This window comes from Oncorhynchus kisutch, linkage group LG6, assembly GCF_002021735.2.
Source record: "Oncorhynchus kisutch isolate 150728-3 linkage group LG6, Okis_V2, whole genome shotgun sequence".
Taxonomy (NCBI): Eukaryota; Metazoa; Chordata; class Actinopteri; order Salmoniformes; family Salmonidae; genus Oncorhynchus; species Oncorhynchus kisutch.
The window spans coordinates 42,767,852-42,788,013 of NC_034179.2; the positions used below are offsets into that span (position 1 = coordinate 42,767,852).

Genomic DNA, 20,162 nt, shown 5'->3' on the forward strand with positions numbered 1-20,162 from the left:
TGGGAGCTACGTTCTAGTGCTGGGGCTGGTGCTACCTCTATAGAGCGGAGGCTGAGGGACTGGGGCTAGGGCCTGGGCTGGCTGGCCGGGAGCCAGGTTGTTCTGGTGCTCAGCTCCAGTGTGAGCGAAAGAGCATATGATGCATAAGAGGCCGACCCAACAAGGCCCATGGGGGCCGAGGAGCATGGTTCAGATCATACGAGTTATGTGCGGTAGCAAGTGAGCTCCTTCAGTTTTATTACATTGGGGAGGGAGTGATGGAATAGAATAAACTGCATAGATGCCTTAGGACATGTTATATCATGTGGCATTTTAATAGCATTTTCATGTCATGAAATAGGATTGACACAGATTGTAAAATGGACATGTATCATCTGGGACTAAAGGGTCAAGTTGTTTTGTTTTATTAGCCAAAAGGCCTTAGTTATGGCTAGTGTAAACAGTATTTCTAAACACTAGATTGAGGAATGATTTAGTTATCCTCATATGTAATATAACAGTAAATTATTTAGAGGCAAATCATTTAGAAATTATAGAATGGAAGTCATTTACAGTTGCGCTGCATTATGCCAAACTGACTGACCAGTGACCACACCCCAAAGCTCACATCTCTTCAACTTGACTTTCAAATGGTTCATCCCGACCCCTTTTGCTTTACCCTCTACATCTGCACATGCACCATTGAAAATACGGATATCAATTTGCTAACACTTTAGTATAGTCGAATTGCTGCAAAGAAACCACTGCTAAATTACACCAAAACGAATAAGAGACTTGCTTGGGTCAAGAAACATATACCGATGGAAATCTGTCCTTTTGTCTGATGAGTACAAATGAGAGATTTTTGGTCTTTGTGAGACGCAGAGTAGATGAACGGATTATCTCTGTGTGTGTGGTTCCCACCGTGAAGCATGTAGTAGGAGGTGTGATGGTGTGGGGGTGCTTTGCTGGTGACACTGTCTGTGATTTATTTAGAATTCAAGGCACACTTAACCAGCATGGCTACCACAGCATTCTGCAGCGATACGCCATCCCATCTGGTTTGTGCTTTGGGGTAATTTGTTTTTCAACAGGACAATGACTCAAAACACACCTCCAGGCTGTGTAAGGGCTATTTGATCAAGGAGAGTGATGGAGTGCTGTATCAGATGACCTGGCTGCCACAATGACCTCAACTCAATTGAGAGGGTTTGGGCTGAGTTGGACCACAGAGTGAAGGAAAACCAGCCAACAAGTGCTCGGCATATGTAGGAACTCTGGCAAGACTGTTGGAAAAGCATTCCTCATGAAGCTGGTTGAGAGAATGTCAAGAGTGTTCAAAGCTGTCATCAAGGAAAAGGGTGGTAACTTTGAAGACTTTGTTTAAAACTTGTTGGGTTACTACATGATTCCATATGTCTTATTTAATAGTTTTGATGTCTTCACTATTATTCTACAATGTAGAAAATGGTAAAAATAAAGAAAAACCCTTGAATGAATAGGTGTGTCCAAACTTTTGACTGGTGCAGTATGTGTTGTTTGGTGTTCACTCGCATTTGTTTGTAGATATAAAGTACAGATAGTGGATAGTGCTGAGTGAAAGTCTACACACCACTTGCACAGCTTGCTTTCAACGTAAAAAAAAATATTATAGAAAATGTTCCACATTAATATTTTTTTTAAAACAAAGATGTCTTGATTGTATATGTCGTCACACCCCAGAGTTAATACTTGGTGGAAGCACCTTTGGCAGCCATTACAGCTGTGAATCATTTTGAATACGATTCAACAAACTTTGCAAAACTCTTAGGGCAACATATATCCATTGTTTTTGTCAAAATGGCTCAAGCGCAGTACATTTTGTTGGGAATCAATGATGGACAGCAATATTCAAACATTGTCTAGTTATGTGGAGTGAATGCAATGTTATTGATCCTCTGTATTTTCAAGTTTTGTTGTGGAATTTGCCAGGATCAAAATAAATATGAAAGGAACAAAGCCCAGGTAAAACCTTAGAGGAAAAGCTGCCTCAGTCTTCTGAAAACCTAACCCTGGGGTAAAGTTGGACCTTTTCAGTGGGACATTTACACACATTTTAATGCCAAAGGCACACCAGAATGGCTTTCCAAGAGTAGTCATGTGTGGTCCAGTCTCAGTCCTGACTTAAATTTGCTTGAAAATCAGAGACACGGTTTGAATATTGCAGTCCATCAATTGTAGGGGCCCTTAAGAGTTGTGATAGGTTGGTAGAATCTTTTTCAAAATTATTCATAGCTGTAATGGCTGCCAAAGGAGCTTCCACCAAGTTTTAACTCTGGGGTGTAAAGACATACAAATGTATATTTTTTATTCATTTGAAACATTTTATATTAGTTTTCTTTCACTTTGAAAATGTGAAATAGGTTGTGAAGATAGGTAGGGGAAAAAAATCTAATGTGATCCCTTTTAGATGTAATTTTAAGGCAGCAAAATGTGAAGACTGCAAGGGTTGTGTAGACTTTCCCTAGCAACTGTATATGGATCAGTGTCTGTGTGTGTTTGTATACACATGTGTTTATTGTTTTGTGTGTGCATTTAAGGGTGGATATGGTGTCGTGCGGTGTGTGTATATTATGTGTGTGTCCTGTGCTTTGTCTGCCACATCTGCCTATTATTAGCTGCTTGCTCATTAAACGTTGGGGTAAACCCCTCGTGATGCCAAGGAGTGTACTGTTACCCCCATGGGAATACCTACCATTGTCATCCAAAGCTCCCTGGAATTCTATAGTTCTTATCCTTAAACAACAAAGCCTTAGTCGTACTGACCTAGTAATAGTCCCCAATATTGAGCTTAGAATGACTCCTAAACACATGCAAATGTATTCTGTGCTGTTCCCAATGTTAAGTGCAGACTCAGTAGCCTCGGTTTTTCTAATGACTGCCTTGCCTGGTTCACCAACTACTTTGCAGACAGAGTTCAGTGTGTCAAATCGGAGGGCATGTTGTCCGGTCCTCTGGCAGTCTCTATGGGGGTGCCACAGGGTTCAATTCTCGGGCCGACTCTTTTCTCTGTATATATCAATGATGTTGCTCTTGCTGCGGGCGATTCCCTGACCCACCTCTACGCAGACGACACCATTCTGTATACTTCTGGACCTTCCTTGGACACTGTGCTATCTAACCTCCAAACGAGCTTCAATGCCAACTGCTTTTAAACGCTAGTAAAACCAAAGGCATGCTTTTCAACCGTTCACTGCCTGCACCCGCACGCCCGACTAGCATCACCACCCTGGATGGTTCCGACCTAGAATATGTGGACATCTATAAGTACCTAGGTGTCTGGCTAGACTGTAAACTCTCCTTCCAGACTCATATCAAACATCTCCAATCTAAAATCAAATCTAGAGTCTGCTTTCTATTACGCAAAGCCTCCTTCATTCACACCGCCAAACTTACCCTAGTAAAACTGACTATCCTACCGATCCTCCTTCGGTGATGTCATCTACAAAATAGCTTCCAATACTCTACTCAGCAAACTGGATGCAGTTTATCACAGTGCCATCCATTTGTTACTAAAGCACCTTATACCACCCACCACTGCGACCTGTATGCTCTAGTCGGCTGGTCCTCGCTACATATTCATCGCCAGACCCACTGGCTCCAGGTCATCTACAAGTCCATGCTAGGTAAAGCTCCACCTTATCTCAGTTCACTGTTCACGATGGCAACACCCACCCGTAGCACGCGCTCCAGCAGGTGTATCTCACTGATCATCCCTAAAGCCAACACCTCATTTGGCTGCCTTTCCTTCCAGTTCTCTGCTGCCTGTGACTGGAACGAATTGCAAAAATCCCTGAAGTTGGAGACTTTTATCTCCCTCACCAACTTTAAACATCTGCTATCTGAGCAGCTAACCGATCGCTGCAGCTGTACATAGTCCATCGGTAAATAGCCCACCCATTTTACCTACCTCATCACCATACTGTTTTTATTTATTTACTTTTCTGCTCTTTTGCACACCAGTATCTCTACCTGCACATGACCATCTGATCATTTATCACTCCAGTGTTAATCTGCAAAATTGTAATTATTCGCCTACCTCCTCATGCCTTTTGCACACAATGTATATAGACTCTTTTTTTTCTTTTTTCTACTGTGTTATTGACTTTTTTATTGTTTACTCCATGTGTAACTCTGTGTTGTTGTCTGTTCACACTGCTATGCTTTATCTTGGCCAGGTCGCAGTTGTAAATGAGAACTCTCAACCAGCCTACCTGGTTAAATAAAGGTGAAATAAATAAATAAAAAACATAGTGCGTGTTTCAAAATAACCTGTGTCTGTGATGGTAAGGGTTGGTCTTATGTCAAAATTCTTGATTATTGCTATTTATTGTGACCTAAATAAGTTCCATCCCTGAAATAATGACCAAATAAATAGTAGTGCTATATTACCTTCTGAAAAGTGGTAGAGACATATTGGTATAATAGCTTTTTATAAAAGACAGTTGAAAGAGTTTAATTGTTTATGTCATCTATAGGCTTTATACTGTAAATGTGGAAGTACTATTCTGCATTTCTTATAGCATCAGCACCCTATAGAAATCCTCAGTGAAGATGGCCAAATGACCTCACTTCCTGTTTGGCCAGTGGAAAGACAATTGTATCATTGTTGTACATCCTGTTTGACAGTGATCTGTGTGATATTCTGTACAGCTGTAGGGCATGACATAATATTTAGGTCCCATTGTGTGTGTGTGTGGAAACCACTGTAAGGATTTTATATTTTGTTAGTTCTATAGATACAGTTACATTCTGTTTGGTGTTTATTGCAAGTGTGGGGTGTGAAGTTTGTGGGGAACAGGTTTTTGAGTTTGGGTGCATGTGCTACAGAACTCCAAAATGAATCCAAAATGAATTTGCTTCTTCATGCCCTGCATCTTTGTGTAGAAAAACCTTGCTCGCCTTTCTTGTGTTTTATGGAAATTAAATTATGGCATAATGTCACTTTCGTTATTAGAACAGAGAGACTGTGCATATGAATCAGTCCACTGTTGTCATAGTAACATGAAGCACTAAACCTCTGAGCAGCTGTTATTGCAGGCTTTGAACAGCTGGGGGCTATTGCTGGCAAGGGATTGTGGGAAATGAGTCCTTTGGTCCACCCTGCTCACCTTGACCTTCCTCTTCCAAAGAGGAGAGTTTGTGGATCTTAAAGAGGTCCATCTGGAATATACCAATGTGTACTGAGTCTGTGTACGATTATAGGATATTTAGTGAATATTCATTACCTACATTAACGCTATATCTTCTCTAAACATATTTGCCTGAAACTAAAATAAACACCTGTACTCCACGTGAATTGTAAAAAAAATAAAAATTGAGCAAATGAGCTGAATTGTTTCGTAACGCGTGGCCGAAAACAAGTTCGAAGCAGCCGAGCGCATCCCATTATTCGAGAACAAATATTGTACAGGGCTGCGATAAAAACTCACAGGAAGCACAATAACTTGTCATGGGGTAGCACTGCTGCCATGTCCAATTCCTTCAGTTTTAATCAAGTCAAAATGTAACCCGAGAGCAGCGCCCCATCCTCCCACTGTTCAATTTAATTAAGAATTACTAGACTGGGGGACTGTGTGTGCATGTGTGTGAGTGTGTGTGTGCTAGGCCTGGACTGTTTGCACAAGGCGACATGCCAGACTACTTGAGACTCTGAGACCAAGACAGTGACTAAATGTGGGAAAATCTAACGCTCTCCCCCTCCCCCAAGTCAGAGAGGCCCACTCTCTCCTCTCTGTGTCTGTTTGGGGGCCCAGCCAGCCGACCAGGCTGACAGGCCTTAGTGGGGCTGGTGTGGTGGTCTGCTGCTCCAGGAATGCTAATGCTTCCTCTGTGGTTTGCGAGGAACACAGTGATTAGCCCTCCAGCCCCCCGGGGGGAGCCGCTGCTGCTTCGGCCCGCTTTAATTCACTTTGACGTCAACAGGAAGGCCAGCCCGGGTTGAGCGGCTGGAGAGGAAGGCCACTGCTGGTCCCGGAGCTTAGGGGGAAGCTTCCAGAGGGATTACAGACCAGGCTAAAATGTTTTCTTTGTAGCTGGAGGAAACCTTAGAAATGCCTCCCCTTCCACCTCCCCTGATCTTCCTTCGGTGACTGTTGTGTTGGTGAAGTGAACAACCCAGGCTAGAGGATAGTCCCCCCACCCTCCCACAAAAAAAAGCCTACTCTCCTTGTTTACTTTCATGAGCACTGGTCTGAAATGAGTTTATACATTGATGCAAAAGGGTGTATGGTGGAATCCTATCCAGTCATTTAATTAACTTGTTAGTGGTCTTGCAGTGAAGGAAACGAAAAAGCCATGTAACTGCTGCAGTATGTACATCCCCCCTCCCCCTGTCTGTTAAATATCCAGTCTCCAAGCTCCCTAGCCCATACCTCACACACAGTCCCAATTGAGCAGTGCAGGTCTTGGTAAACATTCGCTGTTCAGAGCTCCAGTGTTAGCAGGTAGCAGCTGGAGTTGCTAGCCTGCTGGGAAGCCCAGCACACTCCCACTGACAGGATACATGACTAGCCGGTCAAGCGAAAGATCAGGTGTCCAATCCTAAATGGAAGATTGAACTTAAATCGGTTACATGTGCATACTGACTTCCTGCACTGCACCTGAAATCCTTGAAATGAGTCCAGGAGCCTATGGAGGTACTAGGCACAAAGGAATATGTCTAAAAAGAGACGAAGGCTACTTGCAGCCAAGATATTCTATATTCGACATATAGAGTTGTGAGACCCTAACGTGGACCCTTCGTGGCCAAAAGTAAATTAGCCATTCATTGTAGCCATTGGTGCTCTGTAGAGTTGATATTTTCTCAGGTTTTCTCTTGTCAATTTACTCGTGACATTCCTGGATTACTCATTATACTAATAAAGTCAGATAGATTTTTTCTATTGAACCTTTATTTAACTAGGCCAGTCAGTTAAGAACAACATCTTATTCACAATGACGGCCTAAATCAACAAATATGATAGTTAGTTTAAGAACGATTAAGGGTACAAGACTGTGTACATATCTGTCTGTGTTGGCAAAATCACGACATCTTCCATCGAGCCAAGCGAGGAGAGGCTGCTTGTTCTCATTGTTCCAAGATCAGTCAGAAATGTCTAGCTAACCCTATGCCACTGAAACCGGTGGATCTCAAAACTGAACTTGGATACTCGTTAAGTAGCAATGGTATCGTTTGCCACAAATGTCTTTCGACACGATAAATAGGTCGAACCAGTCATGACTATTCAACAAAACAATAAGTCAAGTTTCTTTCCAGCAATTTTCTTAGTTACATGATCGTATAACTAGCAAAGGAGTTTTGAAGTTGAGGGTGCAGTATTTATGAAGTTTGACAATGATGGCGAAAACTTGCTCAAGTACTCATACTAACCGTACTAACCATACTATTTGTGACACTAACCATACTATTTGTGACACTAACCATACTATTTGTGACACTAACCATACTATTTGTGACACTAACCATACTATTTGAGACACTAACCATACTATTTCTAACACTAACCATACTATTTGTGACACTAACCATACTATTTGAAATGAATTGAGTATATAGTATGCTTATTGGTCATAGTATGGATATAGTTAGTATGCAGCCGAAGTCCAACGAGAGCTGATACAAATTCACTTATGGTTTAAGTGATTATGACAAATGTTAACAAAATGTTGAGCAATGTAATAAATAAATGACTTTTCAAATAAGTTACGTTACACGTTATGTTGGCTGATAATTTGTTAGGTACGCTGTCCTTACGAACCACATAGCAGTACAGCAGTATGTACCGGTATGTTAGCTAGTTACCTAACGTTAGTTGACTACTACTACAGTACATCGAACTTGCCAGGCAGTATACTAACTTTATGCTATCTAACTAACTACCCAATGCTTATTGACTTGATTATTCACATCATTCTTAGCTAAGTGATCATTGTACATTTCAATGGACATAGTTAATTCTGGCTATCTACTCTGATTTCAGAGCATTCTCGTGCAGAATAACTGATTAATTTACAAAAGGCCGGTGTCAGTACACGTCAGCAAAAAAAGCGTAATTAAATTGTTTCCAGCAGCACAGTTGTAGTCACTAATGCTCTGGATAACATGAAAACAGCCTAACTAGCTCGGCTAGGGCGAGTAAAATTGTCAGTGAAGTGTTCTCTCATTTGTGTCTAGAAGTATCTAGCCAACATTAGCCAGTGGTGTAAAGTACTTAAGTAAAACTAAAGTACTACTTAAGTAGATTTTGGGGTATCTGTACATTCATTTACTATTTATATTTCTGACAACTTTTACTTTTACTTTAACACATTCCTAAGAAAACATTCCTACTTTTTACTCCATACATTTTCCCTGACACCCAAAATTACATTTTGAATGCTTAGCAGGACAGAAAAATGGTCCAATTTACGCACTTATCAAGAGAACATCCCTGGTCATCCATACTGCCTATGTTCTGGCGGACTCACTAAACACACATATTTAATTTGTAAATTATGTCTGAGTGTTGGAGTGTGCTCCTGACTATCTATACATTTAAAAAACAAGAAAATGATTCCATCTGGTTGGCTTAAGAAATTTGGAATTAGAAATGATTTTGTTTTCGAACACAGCTATAGTTCAGCTAGCCATCTATTTTAGCAAGGGAAAACAAGCTCGGGACAGGATATAGGGTCCGTGTTATCCGGGCTCCTTGGGACGTCCCTACCCCATTGAAGTTGACATTTTAAATGGTTACATTTAGGGTTAGGAAAGGGTTATGGTTAGGGTAAGGATAGGGGCTAAGGTTAGGATTAGGATTAGGTTAGAGACGTCCCACGTATCCCAGATAGCACTTACTCATGATATAGCTGGGCGCACATCCCCACTTGGCTAATTCAGGACATAGATTATAGTTTTTATGCCCTGATATCTGGAGCTGGCAGCGAAATGTTTAATTAAACAATTCAGAGACTGAAACGAAGAAATCAGATGACAAATATTTAAAGAGAGAGAATCAATATACAATTCTGAAATCAGCTGTAACTGTCAGTAGTAAAACAAAGCTTAAAATGATGTTTGAGTGAACCTGAATGCAGAAAATGAATGTTGATGTCCCTTCTAGACACGGTAGATTGCTTCTCCTCACCACTCTATTCACACTCATTATATGCCAATAATGCCAATAATACTGTAAACATACTGTAAACATAAGAAAACATCCCAGACCACTAATCATTGTCAAAACTACTTTTCTGATTTTGCCTTATTTTGTGTACAGTACGTGGGATATGTTAAAAATTGACTTTAAACATGCATGTTTACTCACACAGCAACATTTCCCTGTTTTTTGCAGACTTTGTGTGGAGGACCGGACACTAAGGCGTGGAAGAGCAGACGACAACAACATTGACTGCTGCTGTGTTGCCGAGGGCAAACTAACTGTAAGTTCTCCCATCACCTTTTCACAGATCTGAAATAGGGAAGCAAGACTTTAAGACTTCTTCACTCGAGTTACTATCTGTTTGTTTACAGCACCATTAAACAAGACGTGTATTTAGCGAGAGCCTAAGTGTAGTCTTTAGGCATGTGTTTTATACACATACGCATGCCTAACTAATGGGGTGTTAACAACACATCTTAGCAGCACATCTGGTACATCTAATACTGTCAAGCTGCTTCTTCAGATCCAACTCCCAAGTGTTTTTATCGTCCATGATGAAGGCTAAGACTAAGAGCACACAATTAAGTGTAACTCCTACCTTAAAAAACTACCATGCAAGAGTAGTTACTGTAAGTCTCTTTGATTGACTCAACTCCATTGCGGTTCGGTTAACCTAGATCGACAGCAATCATTTAAGGCCTCTTCCTAATTCCGCAGACTAAGTTGTATTTCCCAATTTGACTTTTTAAGTTGACTTTACTTCTCGCATGGAGTTTATTGCCCAAAGTTTGGATGCTGCTTTTCCCCCTTCATGTTTTTAATAGCAGTTAGATTCACTCTAAAAACACTATTTGTGTCTTTAATGGTTGAGCTGGCCAGGATGGAATTGACTGGAGTTGATGAGTTCTAAGTGAAGCTGTGGCGAGAGTTCGAGACGAGGGCTTTACTGTGACACTATAATGACAGGCAACAGGGAGGTGAACTCATTTTGTAGTGGGAATAGGATGAGAAGGGGGGGTTGGAGGGCAGAAAGAGAGGGAAGTCTCTTTAATTGAGTGCAAAAGCAGCTGGATATTCCAAGCCATTTCTCGCCACAACAACAGTGCACTGGCACTGCCTGTCTCCATATCCTCCTGGCCCTAATCGCTTCCAGCCGCTGCATCCTCCCTCCCTCCTCTCCTCTCCTGTATGGATTCTTCGGAGCCCTGCCGAGGATTGTTTTACACTTAATTTTGTTAGACCTAACGAGATTTCGCTAATTAAATCTCCTCCTGGCTGGAGCTGCCATCTCACCCTGTCGCGCGGAGTGTTTGTTTGTATAGATCTTTTTAGACTAATAAACATTTTCATTCCAAAGTCGTGGGGAGAGGAGAGAAGGGTTGTGTTGCTCCGGCACTTCTGATAATCCTTATAGGTTTTAACCTAGCATTCTGTGTTAGGGAAGTGGCAGCCATCCGCACCAGGTACCACTGTCTCTCCTCAATGGAATGGCATCCATGAGATGATAGTCTCTTATGAACACTGTCCATGGCTACCTAGCTCTTTCCCTTCCTGGACATCACCTTGTTATTGTACCAATGAATGGGCAGCGATCATGCAGCTACAGTATATGATCCTGATAAACACAGCTGTCCCCCCCCACAAGAGGCTGCTGAGGGGAGGATGGCTCATAATAATGGCTGGAATGGAGTGAATGGAATGGTATCAAAGCATGGAAATCGTGTGTTTACGTTTGATAACCATTCCATTTATTGTCTTCCAGCCATCACTATGAACCAGTCCTCCCCAATTACGGTGACACCAACCTCCTGTGCTGTCCACCCAATCCACACCGGTCTGGATGGATTAATATGAAACCTTTAGACATTGCTATATGCTTTCCCAGTATCATGACCAATGATAGAACAATTCTATTGTAACGACCGTTGGTGGAAGAAGGTGTGGACCAAAGCGCAGCGTGGTACGCGTTCATGATTTTATTAACTGAACAACTGAACGTACAAAATACAACGTGAATAAACAAACAAAAAAACAGTCCTGTAAGGTGCAGAAAACACTAAACAGAAAATTAAACACCCACAACCAAAATGGGGAAAACAGGCTACCTAAGTATGATTCTCAATCAGAGACAACGAACGACACCTGCCTCTGTTTGAGAACCATACCAGGCCAAACACATAAATACTACATAGAAAAAAGAACATAGACTACCCACCCCAACTCACGCCCTGACCAAACTAACACAAAGACGTAATAAAGGAACTAAGGTCAGAACGTGACATCTATGATGGATAGACACATAAAAATACAAACATTGTCTTCCTCTCTAGGTCCCTTTGTCATCATTTCTAACAAAGATAGAGCCTGTTAAACTACATGCAATACAAATGGGTTTCAATAACTAAAATGTCCCTGTAAGTCCCCGTGTTTAATCTCAAGAAGACTACCTGCATTGTATCTCTGTGTGTTTTGGGGTTTTAGGGGAAGTGTCACCAGGTGGGGCCAGGTATAAACATAGGCGATGCCTGGGAGGGGCCCTGCCTGGGAGGGGCCCTGCTATGGTGGATGCCCCCTCAGGAGACACTCCCCGACTATTGTAGGAGCACACCGCCCACAATAGACTTGTAGTCTCTCTGCATTGTTTCTTGCCAAAGGCTCCATTGTAACCACCTCCTTCCTCCATTCTCCCACTCCCTGGCTGCATCCCTCTAACTCCCTCTTGGGTTTGGTTCTATCCAGTCCTCTGCCTCCTCTACCCCCATTGTGGAGGGTGTGGGTAGGCTGCTCGGTTCTGGCGGAGGTGCCCCTGGTGAAGGCCTTTGCTTGGTGATCATGTTTCTGCCACCTGTCGCTCAGCTTAGGGAGGGAGGGGGAGGGAGGGAGCCAGGGGAGATGCCCAGGCATTTGGCACCAAGAGGGGCTCGCCATGTGCCAAGAGTACTGGATTCCAATGTTCTCGATTTTTCATTTCATTCAATTCATTTAATTTCTCCAGTGTGGAGTCCGCTGTCTCATTTCTCCCCTTTTTTATCGAGGAGGACAACATAAATGGTGGTAGGGAATTGTATTGTTAGATTTAGCATTAGCATGTGGCCAATGACAAGCATCTCAAAGGTAGATGTTAGTTACAGATAATTTAGCATTGTTGGAATCAAAGCTTTGTGTTTTATGTTTAGATGTGTCCTTACAACTGTTTAAGAAATGCCATTAGGACTCCCATGAATTCCTTGTGTACAGTATCCTGTTGACCAAATGGTATCTAACATATGAAGTATCTAACACATGCATAGCAAGGTTAGCATAGAAATTCAGAGATGGAAGCCAACCTCATTAAACAGACTACATCTGAAATGCTCGCTCTCAGATGAGGCAACTAAGGTTATTTTAGATTGAAGCACTTGACACCTCCCACTGTCTTTACAGACAATTAAATAGTGAAGGCTGGCATTTCCAATCCCACAAGGAAATCCAATATATATATATATTTTTTTTCACCTTTATTTAACCAGGTAGGCAAGTTGAGAACAAGTTCTCATTTACAATTGCGACCTGGCCAAGATAAAGCAAAGCAGTTCGACAGATAAAACGACACAGAGTTACACATGGAGTAAAAACAAACATACAGTCAATAATGCAGTATAAACAAGTCTATATACAATGTGAGCAAATGAGGTGAGAAGGGAGGTAAAGGCAAAAAAGGCCATGATGGCAAAGTAAATACAATATAGCAAGTAAAATACTGGAATGGTAGTTTTGCAATGGAAGAATGTGCAAAGTAGAAATAAAAAATAATGGGGTGCAAAGGAGCAAAATAAATAAATTAATTAAAATTAAATACAGTTGGGAAAGAGGTAGTTGTTTGGGCTAAATTATAGGTGGGCTATGTACAGGTGCAGTAATCTGTGAGCTGCTCTGACAGTTGGTGCTTAAAGCTAGTGAGGGAGATAAGTGTTTCCAGTTTCAGAGATTTTTGTAGTTCGTTCCAGTCATTGGCAGCAGAGAACTGGAAGGAGAGGCGGCCAAAGAAAGAATTGGTTTTGGGGGTGACTAGAGAGATATACCTGCTGGAGTGCGTGCTATAGGTGGGTGATGCTATGGTGACCAGCGAGCTGAGATAAGGGGGGACTTTACCTAGCAGGGTCTTGTAGATGACATGGAGCCAGTGGGTTTGGCGACGAGTATGAAGCGAGGGCCAGCCAACGAGAGCGTACAGGTCGCAATGGTGGGTAGTATATGGGGCTTTGGTGATAAAACGGATTGCACTGTGATAGACTGCATCCAATTTGTTGAGTAGGGTATTGGAGGCTATTTTGTAAATGACATCGCCAAAGTCGAGGATTGGTAGGATGGTCAGTTTTACAAGGGTATGTTTGGCAGCATGAGTGAAGGATGCTTTGTTGCGAAATAGGAAGCCAATTCTAGATTTAACTTTGGATTGGAGATGTTTGATATGGGTCTGGAAGGAGAGTTTACAGTCTAACCAGACACCTAAGTATTTGTAGTTGTCCACGTATTCTAAGTCTAAGTATTCTAAGTATATACAGTGCATTCGGAAAGTATTCAGACCCCTCGACTTTTTCCACTTTTTGTTATGTTACAGCCTTATTCTAAAATGTATTAAATCGTTTTTTCCTCATCAATCTACACACAGTACCCCATAATGACAAAGCAAAAACAGGTTTGTAGAAATTTTAGCAAATGTATAAAAAAACTAAACTGAAATATCACATTTACGTAAGTATTCAGACCCTTTACTCAGTACTTTGTTGAAGCGCCTTTGGCAGCGATTAAAGCCTCGAGGCTTCTTGGGTATGACGCTACAAGCTTGGCACACCTGTATTTGGGGAGTTTCTCCAATTTTTCTCTACATATCCTGTCAAGCTGTCAGGCTGGTTGGGGAGCGTCGCTGCACAGCTATTTTCAGGTCTCTCCAGAGATGTTTGATCGAGTTCAAGTCCGGGCTCTGGTTGGGCCACTCAAGGACATTCCGAGACTTGTTCCGAAGGTACACCTGCATCTTCTTGGCTGTGTGCTTCGGGTCACTGCCCTGTTCGCCCCAGTCTGAGGTCCTGAGTGCTCTGGAACAGGTTTTCATCAATAATCTCTTTACTTTGCTCCATTCATCTTTCCCTCGATCCTGACTAGTCTCCCAGTCCCTGCAGCTAAAAAACAGCATGATGCTGCCACCAGCATGCTTTACCGTAGGGATGGTGCCAGGTTTCCTCCAGACGTGACGCTTGGCATTTAGGCCAAAGAGTTCAATCTTGGTTTCATCAAACCAGATAATCTTGTTTCTCATGGTCTGAGAGTCCTTTAGGTGCCTTTTCAAACTCCAAGCAGGCTGTCATGTGCCTTTTACTGATGAGTGGCTTCCGCCTGGCCAGCTCTAGGAAGAGTGTTGGTGGTTCCAAACGTCTTCCATTTAAGAATGATGGAGGCCACTGTGCTCTTCAGGACCTTCAATGCTGTAGATATGTTTTTTTCGCCCTTCCCCAGATCTGTATCTCGACACAATCCTATCTCGGATCTCTACGGACAATTCCTTCGACCTCATGGCTTAGTTTTTGCTCTGACATGCTGTGAATTGGGGAACCTTATATAGACTGGTGTGTGCCTTTCCAAATAATGTCCAATCAATTGAATTTACCACATGTGGACTCCAATGAAGTTGTAGAAACACCCATTGATGAGGGAAAACTTTTTATTTCATCAATTTTAGACTAATGCTGTAACATAACAAAATGTGGAAAAAGTCAAGGGGTCTGAATACTCTCCGAATGCACAGTATACCCTAGAGAAACCAATTGAACCGGCACCTCTGTAAATATCATGCCATATTAGTGGAGAATCTGTGAATCTGTGAGCCTAGGGTGCCGCCTGGGATAAGGGCATTTTCCTAAGAAATGAAACGATTTAGCTGTCATTTCGATAATGGAACGAAAAAATATACTATTTAGACAAAACGGAAAAAGAAAACAAATTGCCGTATGCCTATAATATATACTCCTGCAACCTTTTTGAATTCACCCGTATGCCCTTCATCATTAGCGTTAGCAGCACGCTAGCTACCCCTCCATCTCCCATCCCATCGTTCTTGCCATCTCAACCATCATCCCCCAGTGAAACCCCTTCATCTCCTCACCCTGCTAGCTACCCAACCCTGCTCTCGCTTCCCCACCAACCCAGCAACCCTAATTATGTTGATTTAACTTAGCCACAACCCCTTCCTTCCGCCATACCACCATCTGAATGGAAGCTTATTAGTTTGAATATTTTTTTTATTTATTCCCCATTTCTTGGGGCCCCTGTCGGCATATCCAATTACTCTCGCCGCGCGGCTGTAATTGCCTCCATGCCAATGGCCACCAGACAATCGTGCTAAATGAGGTGAGGCCGAGAGGCTGCGAGCCCGACTTCATTAAGAGCTAATGGGATTTTATTGGGGGGACTGAAGACCCAGCTCATCAAAAAGGGACGATGGAAAGAAAACAAAACAGATGGAGAGGAAGAGCCGAAAGACTCTGCAACGTAGCTCCCTGCGTAGGCTGCATTGCACTTTTTTTTTTACCCTGGTAAGAAAAAATAGATACTAACTAATATATTAACTCATTTCAAAAAGAGTACTGGTGAAACTAACAGACAGATGTTATACCCAGTTAAAGCATTCAAAGTGCTTCACTGAGACTGGCGTAGTAGTCATGCTTCTGTGCAGTGTGGGATATGGCAGTGCTTGATGCTCTCAGAAACAAGGAAAGTACTCAACTCAAGAAGAGGGCATGCAAAGTGCCACAAAAATAGCTTTTTCAGCAGCAATGAATGGAGTGGAGATGAGTGAGAGCCAATCACTGCCGATATACAGCAATGTGATGCATCATGTGTTGAGATGTTTTCCAAGTCAGACATGTACAGTATACAGTATGTATGTGTTTGGTAGTGATGCCCATGCAATAGATATGAACATGCCCTCGTCTGTCATCAGTCTGCCCTTGGTATGCATGTGAAGCTGGTCCACCATTTTAGAGAACCCCTATAGGAATAGCTATATTGCAGCTTGCAGTTGAGGATCAGTTGCCCATACTTTAATCCTCTGCACCATCTTAATGCCGCTACGGTTGTCCTGATGTGGGATTCAGCCCAATGTGCCTTTTGACTCCTCTGTAAGAGGGTTCTACCAAAATCTATTACACAGTGAATAGTGTTCACCTACAGGAGCATTTAGACCCAGTGTGTAATGTATACTGTGAACTGAACATTAGCTTCTAATCTGACTTTGCTCCATTCTGACCCCACTGAGTATTAAGGCTACTAAGTCCATTCACAGGAAGTGAGAAATTGTGATTTGCACAAAAGACAACCCAATTACAAGATGCATCTGTTTGTGGTGAAAAACGACACGTTTCATCCTCAAAAGACAATTGAACATTTCAATGTTTCAAATCAAATTGTATTTGATTACTGTGGAATGCTTACTTACAAGCCCTTAACCAACAATGCAGTTTTAAGAAAATAGGATTAAGAAAAGATTTACTACATCAACACAAGACAGTGTACTCAGTGTGTGTACCCAGTGTTTGTTGTGGGTGGTTGTAGGCCTGGAGCTGATTGACGCCTGGCCCTGGTAGTAACAGCTGTCCTCCAGCTGCCAGAATCTCCTGCTTGGAGAAAAACAGACCAAACCTCCAGGGTCAGTGCTGTGGTATGGAGGTCTCCACGGCAACCGGAGGAGGATCTAGAGCCCTGAGAACAATCCTGCCACTGAGAGGAGAGTTGCGCTCTGGCTCGCCTCTGAACTCAACACAGGGGAATGCGACTCTCCCCAAGTGGGGAGACAGAGAGAGGGAGAAAGAGTGAGAGCTGAATAGGAAGGTGGGAGTGAGAGATAGGGAGAGGAAGGAGGAAAAGAGGATGAGGAGAGGAGGGAGGGGTGAGAGAGAAGCTTGGTTTTTATCCTGGCCAAAACAGTGGTTGTCATGTTAACCCAACCCCCTCCACCTCCTTCCCACCCTTCCTTCTCTCTTTCTCTCTCTCTTCAACCCCTCACCGAGCTCAGGCATTCCCCACAAGCAGTGAGGCAGTGTTTGAATGACTGAAACACTATATGCAGAACGTAAAAATTTTTGCTTATTGGGTGCCGGCTTGTATACAACACTCTGACCATCGGTGATTAGAACAAAAACCTGATCCCTTTGCCAAAACGTATTTTTGTTATATTAAACACTGCACTGAGCAAGCTCTATTCCAAGAAAAGTCATGCTCTTTCATAATAGGTTGCAGTTCAATAAACATAGCTTTTTATGTAAGTACGTTTATTTTGTTTCAATTCAGCTGGGGCAGATAAGTTTGTTGCTCTAACAGTTACACTGTAGTCTCAAACTGCAGACCACATCAAAGCTAGTTACACTGTGGTAGGCAATGGCCATCAACCTGTGAATTTGAGTCTATGTTATGTGGTCATACAAACACTTTTGAATAAAACCTCCACACACCATCCTTCTGTACAACATCTCTAAGTAGGGTTTTGGTAAATAGAGTTAAGATTCAAATCAGCAGAGGAGACAATAGAAACAGTAACAGAAAGAGTAACAGGTGTTAACCAAGATGCGGTGCCACTTGAGCCACTGTATCTGCTGATCAGGGCTTCACTTTACCTGGAAGGAGAAACACTTGGCATGGACATTCTGATAATCATAAATCAGTTTAAGACAAAAGGAAATTGCGAATCCAATCGTCTATTGTTATGGTACATTATTGTTCTGTTCTAAATGAAGGGGCCCTCACGCGTCACCTACAGCTTGATATGGAAAGTAAGACACACAAACAACACTTGATTTAGACGAGGGGAACGGAATGCTTGTTATTTACCTTAAGGTCACCACTTTTGCCTAAATGGTGACAGAAATTCACAAAGAATGGAGGGGTTTCTATGGTAACGGGCTCCCTGCAAAAAGGTCACCGTCAGAGGCAGAAAGACAACAGGATTATGGGGGATTTGGAGGGGGAATAAAATCAGTTTTATTCTCTCTTTTTTTTGTGTATAAATACATTTATTCTATAGAATATCTGAACGATGATAAAAACATTGGATTTGAATAGTGCAATTACATGGCTCCAAACGGCAAGGACTCTCTTTTTTATTATGATTTCTTTATTTTCTTTTGATGTCAGAATTGAAAAGGGAGTGTGGTCGGCAGTCGCCCGACGCCCAAGCTTTGTGCTCGCCGCTGATACATACCCGCCTTGCCCCCTCAATCACTGGCGGCTCCTTTCGCTCCCCTCCCTCTCAAGTCATTTTAATTAAGTCAGTCTCGCTGGCGTGGCTGGCAGAGATAATTGGAGAGGGTTTCGGATGCCATTTACTCTAAATGTCGCCTGTTTCTTCCCTTTCTTTTCGGGCTGTCTCGGTCTGACTCTCCCCCCATCTTCTGGCATGGAGGCTGATCTTTCGTTTCCATCTTATATTCAAACGTGAAATATGGATCAACCTCGTCTGTGTGGTGTGTGGCACGCCACTGAGAAGTTCCTGTGAATTGGGCCGATGCTGCAATTGATTTGAAATGGCAAATCAAGTGATGGCAATTTCTTGGAAATGAGGGGATTTTTTAAAACTTTTTGAAAAAATTATTATTTTCTCACTGTCAAGAATACTGAAAACGTATAGGGAAGACATATACACAGTATATTAAAAATAGCTTAAGAATAACTAACATAAATGATGCTTTAAGCAATGCTTTGATGATCTGGAAGTGAAGCAGTTGTATGTTGTTTCTCAACATCATTTCACATTGCTTCCATATGGAGAGAATGATGATCCCCCCCAAGTTCTAGTCAAGAGGATAGACCCATTTCTCGGCCTCGTTGTTAAAAGACATCAGAAAGGGGCTTGTTTACATTGGATTGAATACAACTTCAGATGCAGCTTCTCCCTTACAGAAAAAACACATTATTTCACATGCGGAAAATTCATTTAATGTGAATTTCACCTGTTTTCACGTTAAATCAATCAATCTGAAATCAGGTGAATACATCTGTTTTTGGAACACTTCTCATGTGATCCCATTTTCACATCAGATCATGTGATCACATTTTCACATAAGATCATGTGATCCCATTTTCACATAAGATCATGTGATCCCATTTTCACATCAGATCATGGAAACATGTTTTTTTGGAACACTTCCCATGTGTTCACGTGAAATGCATGTTTTTTCTGCAAGTTAACAAATACGTAGTCAGATGGTTAGCGCCTACAACATGGCAGCTGTCATCGGAGGATTGGTTAGCTAGCAAGATAGCGAGGCAAGGTAAAATATCACCAATAGAGCTAGAATAATATGCTTATTGAGCATAGCTATACCCATCAGTCTTGTGTGTTTTCATGGTCATCATACACTCATTGTTAAGTTTGTCAAGTTCCCAACATCAGTGTATAGCTATACTGCGACAGGGCTTTTGATGTGAGGATACGCATTCATCACTTAAACGGGATGTTTGCTTGTAAACAGAAAATGTCTCTATGTGCAGTATAATTTAGATTAAGACTACAAAATGAAGTGTAGCAACTTTGTGAAGAATCTGTCGAATCATTTTTAGAATAATACTGTCAAATTCTTTCAAGTTATGTGTGTTGTAGTGCGTGCATGAGTTTTGAGAGTTCGGGAATCTAGCAATGAGTGATATGTGCAACACTCTAAAAGTGTTAACTGTGTGCAAAGTGCCCATGAGTATTTTAACTTCACACTTTCTGACATTTGCAGTGTTCACTTATGTGAGTGATAAATATAATACTACATTTACACTACATGTATGAACCCTTCGACATATAATGTGGCGTATGAGGTATGTTGTACTTGAGTGTTTAGTGTGTGCAGTGTGTGGCATGTGCGGTGTGTGTGAGTGGTAAGTGTGCGGGGACTCCTCCAGGCAGGCCCCCTATCAATCACAAAGGGTCGGGCCTGTTGCTAAAATGGGTCTGCAGTGGGCCACCCATTCAGCCTTGCCGCT

General features: G+C 42.1%; 1 protein-coding gene across 2 annotated transcripts in view; it reads left to right on the top strand.

Moving 5' to 3' along the window:
* Positions 1 to 20,162, top strand: part of LOC109892870 (homeobox protein PKNOX2) — an 88,257-nt gene that overhangs the window by 18,588 nt on the left and 49,507 nt on the right. For both annotated transcript variants that reach the window (XM_020485712.2, XM_020485713.2), the window contains exon 2: positions 9,354 to 9,441. The gene's annotated coding sequence lies outside the window, so the exon portion shown is untranslated. The remainder of the gene's footprint in view (positions 1 to 9,353; positions 9,442 to 20,162) is intronic.